The sequence below is a fragment of the Rhipicephalus microplus genome, chromosome 4, assembly GCF_043290135.1.
Source record: "Rhipicephalus microplus isolate Deutch F79 chromosome 4, USDA_Rmic, whole genome shotgun sequence".
NCBI lineage: Eukaryota > Metazoa > Arthropoda > Arachnida > Ixodida > Ixodidae > Rhipicephalus > Rhipicephalus microplus.
In genome coordinates, this window is record NC_134703.1 from 45,528,983 (window position 1) to 45,543,787 (window position 14,805).

Consider the following 14,805-nt stretch of genomic DNA (forward strand, 5'->3'; position numbering starts at 1 on the left):
TGTCACTTACGGCAAAGATTTGTTCCAAAAGAACATTAGGAATGTTCTGTGCCGACAGATGCGTCGATGCGTCAGTGGGGCATATTATTTTAGAATGTCCGCAATACGATCAACAACGCGCTGAACTGAGGGATCGCTTGAACCTACTTGACAGTCAACCATTCACAATTACAAAAATATTTGGACCGTGGTTGCATTCGAATAGTCAAAGGCATGCTGTGAGCGCCCTCCGCGATTTTTTTCAAGAGCACAAATCTAATAAGCTGTCTTTAGTTCATATCATACCTTGCCGCTATCTGTAGGGACTCTATCCGCAATGTGATTCTGATATATGAACTGCACTATGACCACACATACCGTGCTTATTCATGCACTATATGCCCTATAATGTATATAGTATTGTACATATTGCCTTGGATTAGTTTTTCTTAATTTATTCTTGATTTTGCCGTTTGTATGTTTATATTGTACATTACTGTTATGATGTTGGGATAGCCGGCTCTAATGTAGCCTACCTAACCATGTTTCACCAAACATAAATAAATAAAAAAGATGCAACACTTTTTGAACCGGATGGAGCAAGGATGGTCGTCTTCAGCTGAAGTCTCCTTACTGCGAACTGGTTACAGTTAACTGCGGGAGATTCATCTGCGCAGCATAGTCTCAATAAACGCTGCGAATAGTTGACTTTTAATAGCGCTGCTCGGCTTTTTTTCTTTGCTTGGTTTTGAATTTCAAGGTGATGACTCCTCTTTTAACATAAACATTACAGTGCATTTGCACCATGTGTTTATGCGCTGAACGGTAAAGAGACGAAGAATAATCGCTCATCGCTAAGTGTGTGCAGATCGCGTAGAGCCGCTGGTATCGGGCGTGGCTCCAGGTGTTTTGAGCCAGGTGTGTTTTGCACGCGCGGGCAAATCTTATCATTTTCAGCATCACCTGCGGAAACGGGGCGGGTTAAAGAACGTGCAATGCACTACACGCTATCCAGGTCACACAAAATGCAGTGTCACAAAAACAACGTGCTTCTATGAAGAGGTTTTCGAGAAAAGAACAAACATTCTATTGATTCACGTGGTGTATCAACCACATGACTTTGGCACATGCCGCAGTGAGAAACTCCACAGTAGCTGTAATTAGCTCGTGTTTATTAACGGGCACCTAATATACATACGTACAAGGGTACCTTCACACATTGTCATAATGACAATATGCTCCCTTCACAGATCGCGTAGCAACAAACTAGAGACATCTTTTGGATAGCCTCCCTATCTTACTCCTGCATTTCTATTTCTAGTTCTGTCTTTACTGCGAAATTATTATAGTGGGGTATTGATTAAAATAGAAATATTGAACGTCTTCTGCATTTACAGCAAACACAGTATCAATGAAATCGATTAAGAAGAAAAAAAAAAGAAAATGGCTTTCGTCTGCGTATCGTCTTGCGAGCATTTTTATGGTGCATGTGAATTCCGTTTATCTATTTTTTTTTGCACTCTTTCACACTGCCACAAACGTACGCATTCATTGCCGTGTTGGTATTTATGCCATGCTATTTTAATTTGCTGATGTCTTTTTGTTTGGTAAAAAAAAAGAGAAAAAAAAAGTAACGTCCGTCGAGCCGGATTCGAACCAGCGACCTATGGATGACAGCGTTGTCCGAGACCTCTACAGTCCACCGCTCTACCAACTGAGCTATCGACGGCACGAGTTGCGCTTTCTTAAAAGACTTCCTTGCTGAGCAGGAACTCTTGCAGAGCAGGAAGGAGCTGCAACCTAGTTTTTTCGCTGCCGCCGTCCGGTTTCCCGTCAACACATTTACCTTGAAACGCAAGCGTGTGCACCACGGTTGTTTCCTCGAATATCAATTGATTTCGTTGCCGGACATGCATGTACTATATCCTCACATGTGAAGCTAAGTTAAAGCAATAATAAAATATACCAACGATGTGCTTAAATGGCACTGGAAAACAAAAAGATGCGATTTACCTGTTTCAGTGACTGTACAGAAAGCGTTATCATACAATGTGCTTGACGTAAAAGAGGTAGTCGACGCGGCAGTAATGTTGTGGAAGAAACTTCGACGCTGCATTCTGTTGTTACACGTTATGGTTGAACCATGAAGAATCTTTCCGCTTGTGCTTATTTTGACCAAATGGGATTTCACCCGAAATTACTGACAGCAGCGCTCGGCGCAGACCACATCACAGTGTTCGAGAAGCTTCTTCGTGACTGTTGAACATTAATCGGTTACCGTGTGCTCAGATTTGGGTGCACGTTAAAGAACCCCAGGTGGTCAAAATTTCCGAATTCATACGGCGTCTTTACGGCGTCTCTCATAATCATATGGTGGTTTTGGGACGTTAAACCCACATATCAATCAACATCAATCGGTTAGAATTGCACGCAGAACCCAGATAGTTATGTCACACCGCACTCTTTCGGTTCATTCGAATAATCAAGTTTATTTGAGAGCTTACGCCAGCACCAATGATAACGCTGGAGAAGGTTTAGTGACTATTGTGCAGAAGACGATGCGCTCTGCTGATGATCAGATTACCGACGGCAGACGCCCTGCTCGCCGCTATCGGTGTGCATCGTCGTAAATTCTCTGTACCTTGCCTTTTCATTTTTTCGGGCACAAGTTCACACAAATAGAAAATTTGGTCTTGAATATTGTCACGTGACGACCCCGTGACGATATCTCAGTTTTGATGCTTTGATTGAAAACATTACGGGAGACGTCTAATGCGTATTATTTTAGCGACTTTCATTGGAATTGCTAGATTCCAGAAGCCAGTGGTATACTCAAGAAAACGTTCCCTGGCGTGCACAAACATTTTATACTTGAAAAAAAAAAAAAACGTTGCGTGACGGGTGTGAGATTGGAGTACGTATGTACTGTATATAAGATTGGATAACTAACGCTGCAACCTCAATTGACGTTTCCCGAACATTACTATCTGCCCAGCCGCGGTGGTCTAGTGGCTAAGGTACTCGGCTGGTGACCCGCAGGTCGCGGGTTCAAATCCCGGCTGCGGTGGCTGCATTTCCGATGGAAGCGGAAATGTTGTACGCCCGTGTGCTCAGATTTGGGTGCACGTTAAAGAACCCCAGGTGGTCGAAATTTCCGGAGCCCTCCACTACGGCGTCTCCCATAATCATATGGTGGTTTTGGGACGTTAAACCCCACATATCTATCAATCATTACTTGTTTGGTATAAACTGTCAATCACCGTCAATGCATTGCACTTAAGTACAGTTGATCCTAACTTGACGCGGCGTCTGTATCGCAGGAGAACATATGTAATGTTGATAAAATTGGATACTGAACACTGCATCCTCTATCGACGCTTCACGAACAATGCGGTCTATTTGAAAAGTAGTTGTGATACCCGGGCGTGGCTCTGTGGTAGAATACTTGGTTGCCACGGAGAATGCTAAGGTTCGATTCCTACTGGGACCTTATCATTATTTTCTTTACATTCGTCGGGTTAACGCTGCCGATTCCAGCTTTTCCTTAACGCTCACGCGTTAAAATTACCAATGTGTGTTCTCAACCTTCCTGGTTAGATATGAAATGTCAATCACCCGCATGCCACACTATCACATATTCGCATGACAGTGGCACATACCACTCGCGGGCATGTCTGGTGGAAATTGTCTGACGGCGCTTGCGATGGGATTGTGATATTATTCATGTCATGACCAGCAAGTCGTATTCTTCAAACCATCTTACTCTCCCATACTAATTTTGGTTGGCCCAAGTTAAGGGGGTGATCATGAGAGCACCCCGACGTAGGTGGCTAGATATATACGTTGATAGACACCAAAAGTGCTTGCAGTACGCAAAGAAATGCTTCGCATTGAAAAGATAACAGTAATACGAAGAACGACGTTGCTTAAAACCTGCCTTTAATACCAGCTGTCCGCAAGAAACGCAAGAACGCTCTTAATACCTTCCGTGCCAAGAACAGTGTCAGCCAGTGTCCTGGGCGATTCTCAAGTCTATTTAACACTCATGAAAGGTATTTTTTGGCGTTATTCCGTACGAAATACGGAGCTTTACACTCGAGCAAGGTCACGAAAATGGGCGTGGTAAAGTTTATTGGGTTCTGCTGTTCGAGTACTCGTTGGCGGGTAAGTTAACGAAGCCTTGCAGTGACATCTGTTTTTTGATAACGTAATAGCTTTACAATGAAGAGTATCATTGCCAGATCAGGCGGCTTCATCTACAAGGTCATTTCCGTATAGATAGGGCAATGGCTCCGTAACATGATAATTGAGCAGGTTCAGTACTGTATAGAGTACGTAATTTTTTACAACTCTTCTCTAGTATTAAGCAGAGGTGCGTATCACCTCTTTGACTTCCTCTCTCACGTCAGTTTTATTTGGCTGTACCAATTTACTTCTTAGGCAATGCCAGAGCCCTTGGCTAGATAGTTAGACTGTGGTAATTCTGCCTTCGGTGCGTGCTTCAGCATCCTAATCTCTCCATAAGCACGCGTTGTCCCATACATTATCATAATCAGCATAATCGCCCTGTCTTTCGTCCACTGCAGCACAATGACGTCTGGATAATCTACACCCCATCATGTCCTGCGCGAGCTGTTTGATACTTTCATGCCTCCAAATTACTTAATTCTATCACTTGGCCATCCTCGACCACGCTTCTCCCTGCGTAGCTTTTTATTACAAGTTTGTCAAAGAGGTCTTCTCCGCAATAAGATTCACTGTGAGAGGAAGCCCTCTTTGCTGACTCCCACGGGGCGAATATTACTATAGTCTGCTCATTTAGACTACGAGAATATTTGTCCAACCATCGTCGAACATTAACACAGCATGAATGCATTTCGCGGACTACTGATTCCGTCTGCCTTCTGCACCCCTAGCCATACCATATGCCGACAGGTGTATGACGACGAACGAGTTTAATTGCGCCGTGAACTTGGTATAGCTTCTCCCACTCGTTTTACGACTCCTAGAATCGTTTAAGGGTTATGTGAGTTTGCGCAGTCTATCGCGTCCGAAGTACGTCATACACACGCCAACGCGCACACATGGCGCCGTGTTCGATAATAGTTACAAAAGGCGCCTTGTACACTGCTGCCTTTCTGATACACGTCGCTAATCACGCACCTGTCTGCTGGAAAGCCCGACGCGTCTTGGTTTTCCAGCTAGAGAAAGATACGAGAAATCATCCAGGGTCGCAAATAATCACTCCCACGTAATTAGTTTTGAAAGCCCCACCTACTTTGCGTGTAATTGCTCGTTTCGATCCACCAGATAATGGCGCCTTTATGAGGTCTTATAGTGTCGACCAGTAACAGCTCAGAATTAAGAAGTTGTACCGGAGGCTGATTACCGTAATTTCTCACATCTTTCGTGCCTCCAGGGTATTACCTCGGTATGAAATTACTTTGGTGATTCAGACGTCCTGCAACCGTGTTTACGTCTCTGCCCCGTTTGTGTTCGTTTCGCTTGTCAGCTGCGAATACGAGCTTGAACCCGTATGCACCTTTGGCCGAGTTGACATTCTTGTCGAGAGATGTTTCAGCAGCGTGATTCACCCGATGGGTCTCGAATAACTTTCACTCACGGTGAACATGCATTAAAATACTCAAATCACCGAATAATCACACAGTATTTACTACGTACCTTATTTTCGCTGTTTTAGATGATGTTGTAATAACAAGATGTTTAAACAGGCTGAGTTGGAAAACTTTTTCATAATGTGTTGTCCAGACAAGCAAACAATAAAAGGATATATGGGTAGGTAAAGCAACCCGCTACGAAGCGAAGGAGGCTCGTTTTATTTCCTCGCCTCCTTTACAACACAAGCCCAGCAGGTTGAAGCGTATTCACGCTGCTGCATTGTACTAATCTTTTGTTCTTTAAAATGACATCTATATCTCTAAATCTTCGTTCTTCGTCCAAGCGCTTACGACGGTAGATTTTTCGACTGCCTCGTTTTTGCAGCACACACGGCGAGTCGCATCTTTTCAAATTGGTCTTTCGTGTATTTGCCTATGACAACTCGTAGGTGAAATCCTTCCCCTCCTTGTTTCTTTTTTTCTGTCGAATGTATACACCGCCTACCGCGAAAGCTTTCTCAACCTAACGGGGTTCAGCACTGCCTCCGGGAGTGGAGGATTTCGAAGCATTTTTCACCTCACTTAAATTTGCGGTGCCTCCGAGATCGGCGGACCATCTACCAAGCGATGACGTCATCGTGTAACGTCACGTTATGTGACGCCACGGTGGCGCCATAATGACGTCATGACGACGGCATACACTTCTGGCGACCTGTGGCGTATTACGACGACATTGGGTGATGTCATTACATGTTTTTCCTTGGTTTTGTTTTTTTTTTGCCTTTGCGTCGTGCTCACGGTGGCTCAAACGCCGGTCACTTTTCCCGTCTGATGTGGCATGCAAGGCCTTTGGCTTCATAATCGCTGATGATATAATCACTTTATTTTTGCCTATGGTACGTAAGTTTATACGGATATTCTACGTCGTCGTACGGTCAAATAACGCGCGTGTGTCACCGTAATTGGAGCTCGCCGGCATGAAGTCAGAACTTGATGCGCAGCAACAAACACGAAGCTCCCCGCTTTCAGATTAAAAGAAGATGGCGCCACACACGCTGTCAAATTATGGCGGTGCCGTTAGGATAAATATAGGACGCTTTCGAAATGACGCACCGTTCCGTGATGCAAAAAAAAACACGTGAACTGGTTGCGTCACAGTAAATGGCACGTGACTACACGATCGGTGTACGTTGTTGGCATATGAGTTCGTTGGCAACCATTTTCGAAGCACGTTGTTTTGAAACACACGCTGTTTTTAAAGCCTTCAGCCTCGTTGTAAACAAGGGGCGTACGCAATGCGCAAACTTTTTTGCCGATGTGCACCGCTTCGAGCTTTGGAAAGCGAGAGGATAAATTTACCGAGCTCTTTGTTCGTAATAGCTGTTTCACGCGGCCCAGTATACGTTAATGTGACTCATTTTTGTATTCCGTGAGTGACTTCCAGCGTGCGTCTGAGAAGCACCCGTCTCATGCACCTTCATTCCAAAAAGGAAAAAAAAAGAACCATTTGGCTTTTTTCTTAGGAGGAGGGGGGAAGGGGGGAGTCCTGGCTTACCATTTGTATAACTCTCTTTAGAGATTTGCATCAACTTTTTTTTATCATCATTGTAAACTCTTCGGAGAGTCGTGGCGTGGCACCTAAAAACAATGGCATGTATCTCTAAAGACAGCAGTATACGTGCAAATTATTACCAAGCGAAAGGAGTAGCACATAATTTTTTTTTCGCTTTTTCTTGTGTGGTGCAAGCCTTCTCGTGTGCGCGCAGTACAGACTTTATCTACCTCTACTCTTTTTTTAATCCTCATTCCCGGAACCCCAGTGTGGGGTAGCAGAGTGGTAGCTCGACTGGTTTAGCTTCTTGCCTTTCCTTTCTTTCTCCGCCGTTGATGCCTTCAATAGCTTGAATCAATGATTTTTCTTTCACTGTGGCTAGTACGGAATGCATAATTTTTGTCAAGCATTTCAGGTACTGTTATTCTTTGTTTCTTTCCCTTTCGAATGAACCGAGGTGAAATTCAAGGTCAAACTTCAATTTTATTATGTCGCACTCACAAGGTAAACAGCAGGGCTAATACCTCGCATGTTGCTGTAAACACTGTACACTGTCATGCGCTGTCTCTCGCCTCCTTTCACATCCAGGCGGACTTTCGTTTCTCAAAGAAAACGGGCACATAAAGATCATCGTGATATAGCATCATGCATATACAAGGACACACTGTGATGTATATTCTTTTTTGCCATTAAAAACAAAGTTGTTCATTCCTGAGGCAGCATGCACAATGAATGCACAATAAATAAAGAGTTACAAGGGCGAGTTTTTATTACACAAGAAAGTGTTCGTCCCGGATGTTCTTGTAGCTTTCGTTTGTTTTTGTTTAGCTGTTCTTTAGTTTTACCTGACGACTCACTTGAGAAATGGCCCAACAGCACTATCGTGCGTTCAAGTTCTCGCACACGTAGGCAGTGTGATTTTTCCGTTGATATGTCTTGCCTGGGCGTTGAGGTCGCGTTTCGCTTAGAACCTGCCCTGCAGTGTGCAGTGATTGCGTCGTGAGGATGTGAGAAGCATACGATGCCTATCTAACGCCTGCAAAATCGCCATTTGCCACTATTGCCGTTCGGCCGCTCCTACATATACGCCTTTGATCGCCTCTGCGCGCCAGTAGACGACGCCACACATATGTTCTACTATCGTGTTATTTTCACAGAAAAGGTAGCAAAACAAGGCCGTGGCAAAAAATGAGAAAATGAGTTTACATCACGCACAGTGCATGCGGTTTAGAAGTACTACAAGTTATACTAAAAGTAATTTCGTCTTACACATCATTTCTCCGCCATGCTTGTTCGATTCATGGACGTACTGGAACGTTCGAGAAATGGAATGCATCTTAATGACGGATGGATGGATGAATGTATCCGGCTGTGCCCTTTATATCAGGCAATGGCTCTTGCCACCTAGCCATAAATTTAAGTACTATCACCGTGTGTTTAAGGATTGAATTTCACTCGCGCCTTGATTGTAGCCACCAATCAGTTAGCCTCCTCCTGGTTATTTCTACCCGTTCGAAGCCTGTTTTGCCTTCACTGTCCCTAAACTGTAATGCTTTGAAAAATTCGGCGCCATTATCTTCGACTATAGGGTGCAGCCCTTTACGGAAAATGTTCATTCATTTTCTCCTCCTCTCCACACTCACTACATACCATGTCTGTGAATTCGTATTTTTCTCTGTACGTCTTGGTCCACAATACTTCCATTCTAGCCTCGAAGAGCAGAGAACTACCCCGAGAATTATCGTAGATAGTTTCCCTTGCAATTTCCTGCTTAAAAGTTTGGTAGGTTTCCAGTGATGATTTCGCAAACATTCCCATCTTCCACATGTCCATCTCTGTTTCCTTCACCTTCTTCTTAACCGATGTTTCCTTTTGGCTTGGTATTCTGCTGTTGTCTAAATACTTGCTTGAGAATTTTTTAGTTCGTTTCCTACATTTAGTATCAACATTCTTCATGTACAAGTAACTGAAAACCTTCCTAGCCCAACGCTTCTATTCCATTTTTCTCAATCGCTCCTCCAATTCTATCTTGCTGCTAGCTTCCCTGCACTCAAACGATGTCCATCCCATGTCTCCCTGTACCTCCTCATTTGGGGTATTCCCGTGTGCTCCCAAAGCAAATCTACCTATGTCTCGTTGTCTAATTTCCAATCTTGCTTGAACTTCTGATTTCATGCAAAAGACCGCATTGCCGAAAGTCAAACCCGGGACCATGACACCTTTCCAAATTCCTCTCACAACGTCATACCTATTGTAGTTCCACAGTGCCCTATTTTTCATTACAGCTGAATTTCTGGTGCCCTTAGTTATTACGTATCTTTCATGCTCGCTTAGATACTGAGCCCCGTCATTTACCAATACACTGAAGTATTTGTATATATCCACTATTTCTAGCGCAGCTTCCTGTATCTTATGCTCACTGCCTTCGTTATTATTAAATATCATGATTGCCGATGTTTTCCTACTGAACTTCAAATTTAACCTATCTCCCTCTTTACCACAGATGTCTATCAATCCCTGCAGATTTTCCTTGTTGTCAGCTATTAATACCACTTCATCTGCATAAATCAATGCTGGTAATGACTGTTCAATGTGTTTTCATTGCTTGGCAAAAGAGAGGCTGAACCGAGTCAACTCCCCTCTAATTTGGCTTCTAGTCCCTGGAAATACAGCATAAATAACAGAGGTGACAAGGGACATCCTTGTCGAAGCCCATGTTGTATCTCTATAGGTTCAGATACCTGTTCTTCCCATTCGATAACTACCTTGTTACTTTTATAGATATCCTTTAGAAGATTAGTTATTCCGTCTTCCACATTTAGTGTGTCCAGTGTTCCCCACAAGTCTTCTTGAATCACACAATCGTAAGCTCCCTTGATATCTAGAAATGCCAGCCACAGGGGCCTGTGTTTTTTTTTCCGCTGTTTCAATACACTGAATCAATAAAAACAGATTGTCCTCCAACCTCCCCCGTTTACGGAACCCCTTTTGTAGTCCTCTCAGCACCCCCTCATTCTGAACCCATCTTTGTAGTCTTTCCTTTACTATCTGCACCACCAGCCTGTAAACTACTGATGTCACTGTTATAGGACGCTATAGTTGTTTATATCGGCTTTGTCCCCCTTTCCTTTATAGATCATGCTCATCCTGCTTAGTTTCCACCCATTGGGAGCTTCACCATCGATTATTATTTTGCTCACTGCCTCTCTCAAAGTCTGCTTAGACTTCGGACCTAATGCCTTTATCAGCATAATTGGAATGCCCTCTGGGCCTGTTGTAGTACTACTAGGAAACCTTTTCTCAGTCCTTTCCCACTCTCGTTGTGAAAACGGAGCCATTGCACCACTTGATTCATCCTTGTCTATTGTGGTGCATAAAGCACTTCTTTGTTGAAATTTTTCTGTCCCCCTTGTTCTTATATGTTCAATAGCTTCGTCCCCTCTTAATGTTTGCTTAGAGTTTGGTCCTAGTTTCTTTATTAGCGTGATTGGAGTGTCATCAGGGCCTGTTGAAGTGCTATTAGGAACTCTTTTATCTGCCCTTTCTCACTCTCATTGTCCCAGTGGAGCCACTAAGCTAACTGGTCCATCCTCATCTGGTACGGTGCATGCAGCGCATTTTGGTGTTTAAATTTTTCTGTTATCATTGTTTTTATATATCCCATTACCTCACCCCCTTCTTGTCTGACCCCTTGAACTGTATTTATAAATCTCAGTTTCATGCTTGTCTTATTACTCAAAGAATCGAGATGGTTCCAAAACTTTGCAGCTCCCTTGCTATCTTTTTCGTTTACTTCCACCATCCCCCCTTTCTTCTAATCTTTTCACTGATCAAATCAGACGCTTGCCTTCTGCAGCTCAAAAAGTTATTCCTTTTTCTTTAGACATCATTTTCCTGTTGACCCTTTTGTTTAGCATGCCTGTGTTCCCTGGAGGCCTCCTGACGTCTTACTATGGCTCCTTGAACTTCCTCATCCCACCAGCTCTTGGGTTTGTGTCTGCTTTTCCCGGTTGACTTGACTTGTACTTTAGCAAGCTCTAACTCAAACAATCCGACTTAGATTTGTGTACGTCCACTCTGTTTTAATATCCTCGATGATTATTTTCTCAATCTCTTTAGTTGCTATTTCTATTTGCCTTTCTGAATAAATATTACCGTGTGGTTGCTTGTAATGCTGTTTTTCCAATTTCATTTCTCTTTCAAAACTCAGCTTGATACGTTTGTGATCACTACCCAAGCTTCTGGACCCATATTCATCTATGTTCATCACCCTTAGCCGATCATACATCCTATGTGACATTATTGCGTAATCTATCGTCGATTGCAGCCTTCCCACCTCCCTTGTTATCTGGCCTTCACATTTCCCGGTGCTGATGCAAATGATTAAATCATGTCTTTCACACATATCCAATAGTATTCTGCCTGTTGGATTAGTATATCCATCCATATTTTCTATGTGCGCATTCATATCTCCTAATATAATTACCTCGCACTTTTCTCCTAGTTCGTCAATATCGTTTCCTGTGCATTGCACCATTTGTACCTTGCGTCAACAGAAAAAGCTTAGAACAAACATAATTGTGATTTCTTTAACTTCTTTCGTGTTCAGGCCTGAACGAAAAAGACAACACCGATTAGACGTGTAGAGAAGCACCTGATTGTGTGCAGACGACCATACAGGTGAGGACCGAGCTATCTGACCATTCCGTTCAGCCGCCATTTTATTGGAACGGTATACGGCCTGCATAGTATTTGTGTCCGATGCTGTCTTCGCGAAGCTTTATCGGCTACGTGAGCATAGGAATTGGTACTAAAAAAATTGGCCCCGTATATGCACGTAATCTGCAAATGTCGTCGAAAGACGATGGACGCGTGTGGAGAGAGTGAACAATTTATTTGATATTCTGCACAAGAAAATCGTTGAATGGTATTCTGGAGGCGCTGCGTTAAAGTGCCTCGAGCATGCAGCGGGGGCGAACGAGCGCATCAAGTCTCGTCACACGTGAGACACGAGTGCGACCTGGCAGTGTGCTTGGAAAACGAAGCGCGTGGCTATGAGACGGGTGTGCGCGCCCGTCTCAAAGGTGATAAGGTGTAGAACGCGCCCCGCCGCGGTGGGGTAGTGGCTAAGGTACTCGGCTGCTGACCCACAGGTCGCGGGTTCGAATCCCGGCTGCGGCGGCTGCATTTCCGATGAAGGCGGAAATGTTGTAGACCCGTGTGCTCAGATTTGAGTGCACGTTAAAGAACCCCAGGTGGTCGAAATTTCCGGAGCCCTCCACTACGGCGTCTCTCATAATCATATGGTGGTTTTGGGACGTTAAACCCCACATATCAATCAATCAAGGTGTAGAACGCAAGGCGACGGGTAGGTGCCACCACCATGGCGTCCGAGCAAATCGTTGGAAGCGCTCACCTTTTCGTGCAAGCGTTGCATGATCAGCGCAGCGTGATAAGCGCTACGGTCCTTAAAATTACTTATGTATGCCTTTTCTAGTAAAATATGCACATGCAGAATATATACGTGCTGTTACGATGCCTCAGACTTGCCCAATAATTCCTTAATTATTGACGATTGCACAAGTATGAACGCTAAACCTTGAGCAACATTGGTGGGCGTTGCAGATGGGGTCGGCCGTTTCAAGTACCCGGTGCCGTTAAGAGTGGACAAGCAGACAGACAGACAGGAAGGCAGACATACCAAAATTTTTGCGTCGAAGGTCCCCAAGAAAGACTACCGTCTTAAAAAAAAAAAGAATTGGTGCGGTGGTCTAGTGGCTAAGTTACTCGGCTGCTGACCCGCAGGTCGCGGGTTCAAATCCTGGCTGCGGCGGCTGCATTTCCTATGGAGGCGGAAATGTCGTATAGGCCCGTGTGCTCAGATTCGGGTGCACGTTAAAGAACCCTAGGTGGTCGAAATTTCCGGAGCCCTCCACTACGGCGTCTCTCATAATCATATGATGGTTTTGGGACGTTAAACCCCACAAATCAATCAATTAAATGCAGTCGTATACGTAAATGTCGTTACTCACTGAAAAGGGTAGCACGCATTTTTATTTGCTTTTTTTGGTGTCGTGCACGCCTTCTTGCGCGTGCGCAGTGCACATGTTATGTAGATAATCTCTGCTGTTTTTTTAATCCCCCTACCGATTTCATGCTTGAGTGGCCGATTTCAGGTTTGCTGCCTATTTATCCGTCTACGGCCACTACTGGAACGCACCCGAAGTGCAGACCAACGGCGAACTCTAGCGCGATCGACAGGTGGTAATTGAACGGGATGCCCAAGCGAGCCGGCGGTGTTCATTCTCGGCTCCCGCGTATTGTGGCTAGCACCGGAACAATTTATTTGTCTGAAGCTTCATGGTCGTTTAGATAAAGGCCAAATTGTTGTGGCAGCACGGTGTTGCGAAGCAGAATGAAAAAGAGCGAGCGAGAGAGAGAAGAGCAACTTGGAGGGCATCTTGCATCGCCTGTGGCGTCCAGTCACGCGCGCGACTCATTACACAGCTAGAGCAATGAGCTGCTCCTCAACACCACGGAGCGTTGCTTCCATTGATGTCGAAGTGCAGCACTGACAAATCGAAGAGAGCATAGAAGAAGGCGTCTCCCGGAGGAATCGCGCTGCGTCGTTTTCATCGCAAGCGGCTGACATGGCTGTCGTCGAGATACATTACGCGTCTCGGTTGTAGCAAAGCAACGTACCATTCCGCTGCCCATTTAAGCCCCGACACGATCCTGATTTGTCCAAGGCTTTATGAATACTCACTGGATACTGTGGTAAACTGGGGAAGAAACAAATGACTGGAATACTGTATCGGCGGGAATACATCCCATTACTGACGAGAGCAGTGCGTGATGTCTCACACTGGGGTTCGAACAGCGCAATAAAAGAAGCATTGTGTCAAATTCACAGCGCGAACCAAGGTAGACCGCAAAGAAGAGGTGAGACAAGCAGTGGCGTTATGGGCCATAAATTTTCAACTTCAGATTTTACCCTCAAATATTGTGTCTTATCTATCGGGCTAACCAAAGCTTCGTTGATTACGAACAAAGAAAGAGAGAGCAAAAAGTAATGGGCAACGAATGCGCACAAGGTGTCACAGCTTTTATTTTTTCAATGTAGGCTAACGCTTTGGCAAGCGTTGTCCTTGTAACTACTTGACATCTAACTTAACTTGGCATGCAATAAAAAGAATCGGATGGTCAATCCATAGCCCGCCAGCACAAGATTCCTCGTGTACTAGAACGTTCACTCTATTGTCATTATTTATAAGTCACTATGTCTCAAACGAGATATTCTATCCCACCTTTGATATAGTAACTCCATAAGGTACCTCCTAAAAGAGCGAACAGAAGAAAAACGCAGTTTCATAGCTATACCTATAGATTGTTAGTTAATTCGTATATTGTTGCTTCAAACGAAGTCGCCGCGTGAGTTTGTAACTTGAAATGAAAGATTGATTTGATTGATATGTGGGGTTTAACGTCCCAAAACCACCACATGATTATGAGAGACGCTGTAGTGGAGGGCTACGGAAATTTTGACCACCTGGGGTTCTTTAACGTGCACCCAAACCTGAGTACAGGGGCCTACAACATTTCCGCCTCCATCGGAAATAACTTGAAATGAAAGAGTAATGCTTCAGCAGTGCATGC

The 14,805-nt window shown here is 44.3% G+C and overlaps 1 non-coding gene across 1 annotated transcript; it reads right to left on the reverse strand.

Annotated features, from left to right (window-relative positions):
• Positions 1 to 1,615: 1,615 nt before the first annotated feature.
• On the reverse strand, positions 1,616 to 1,708 carry TRNAY-GUA (transfer RNA tyrosine (anticodon GUA)). The gene is made up of 2 exons: positions 1,672 to 1,708; positions 1,616 to 1,651 (listed from the first exon to the last, which is right to left on the reverse strand). It is a non-coding gene; the product is annotated as a tRNA-Tyr (tRNA).
• Between the last annotated feature and the right edge of the window lie 13,097 nt (positions 1,709 to 14,805).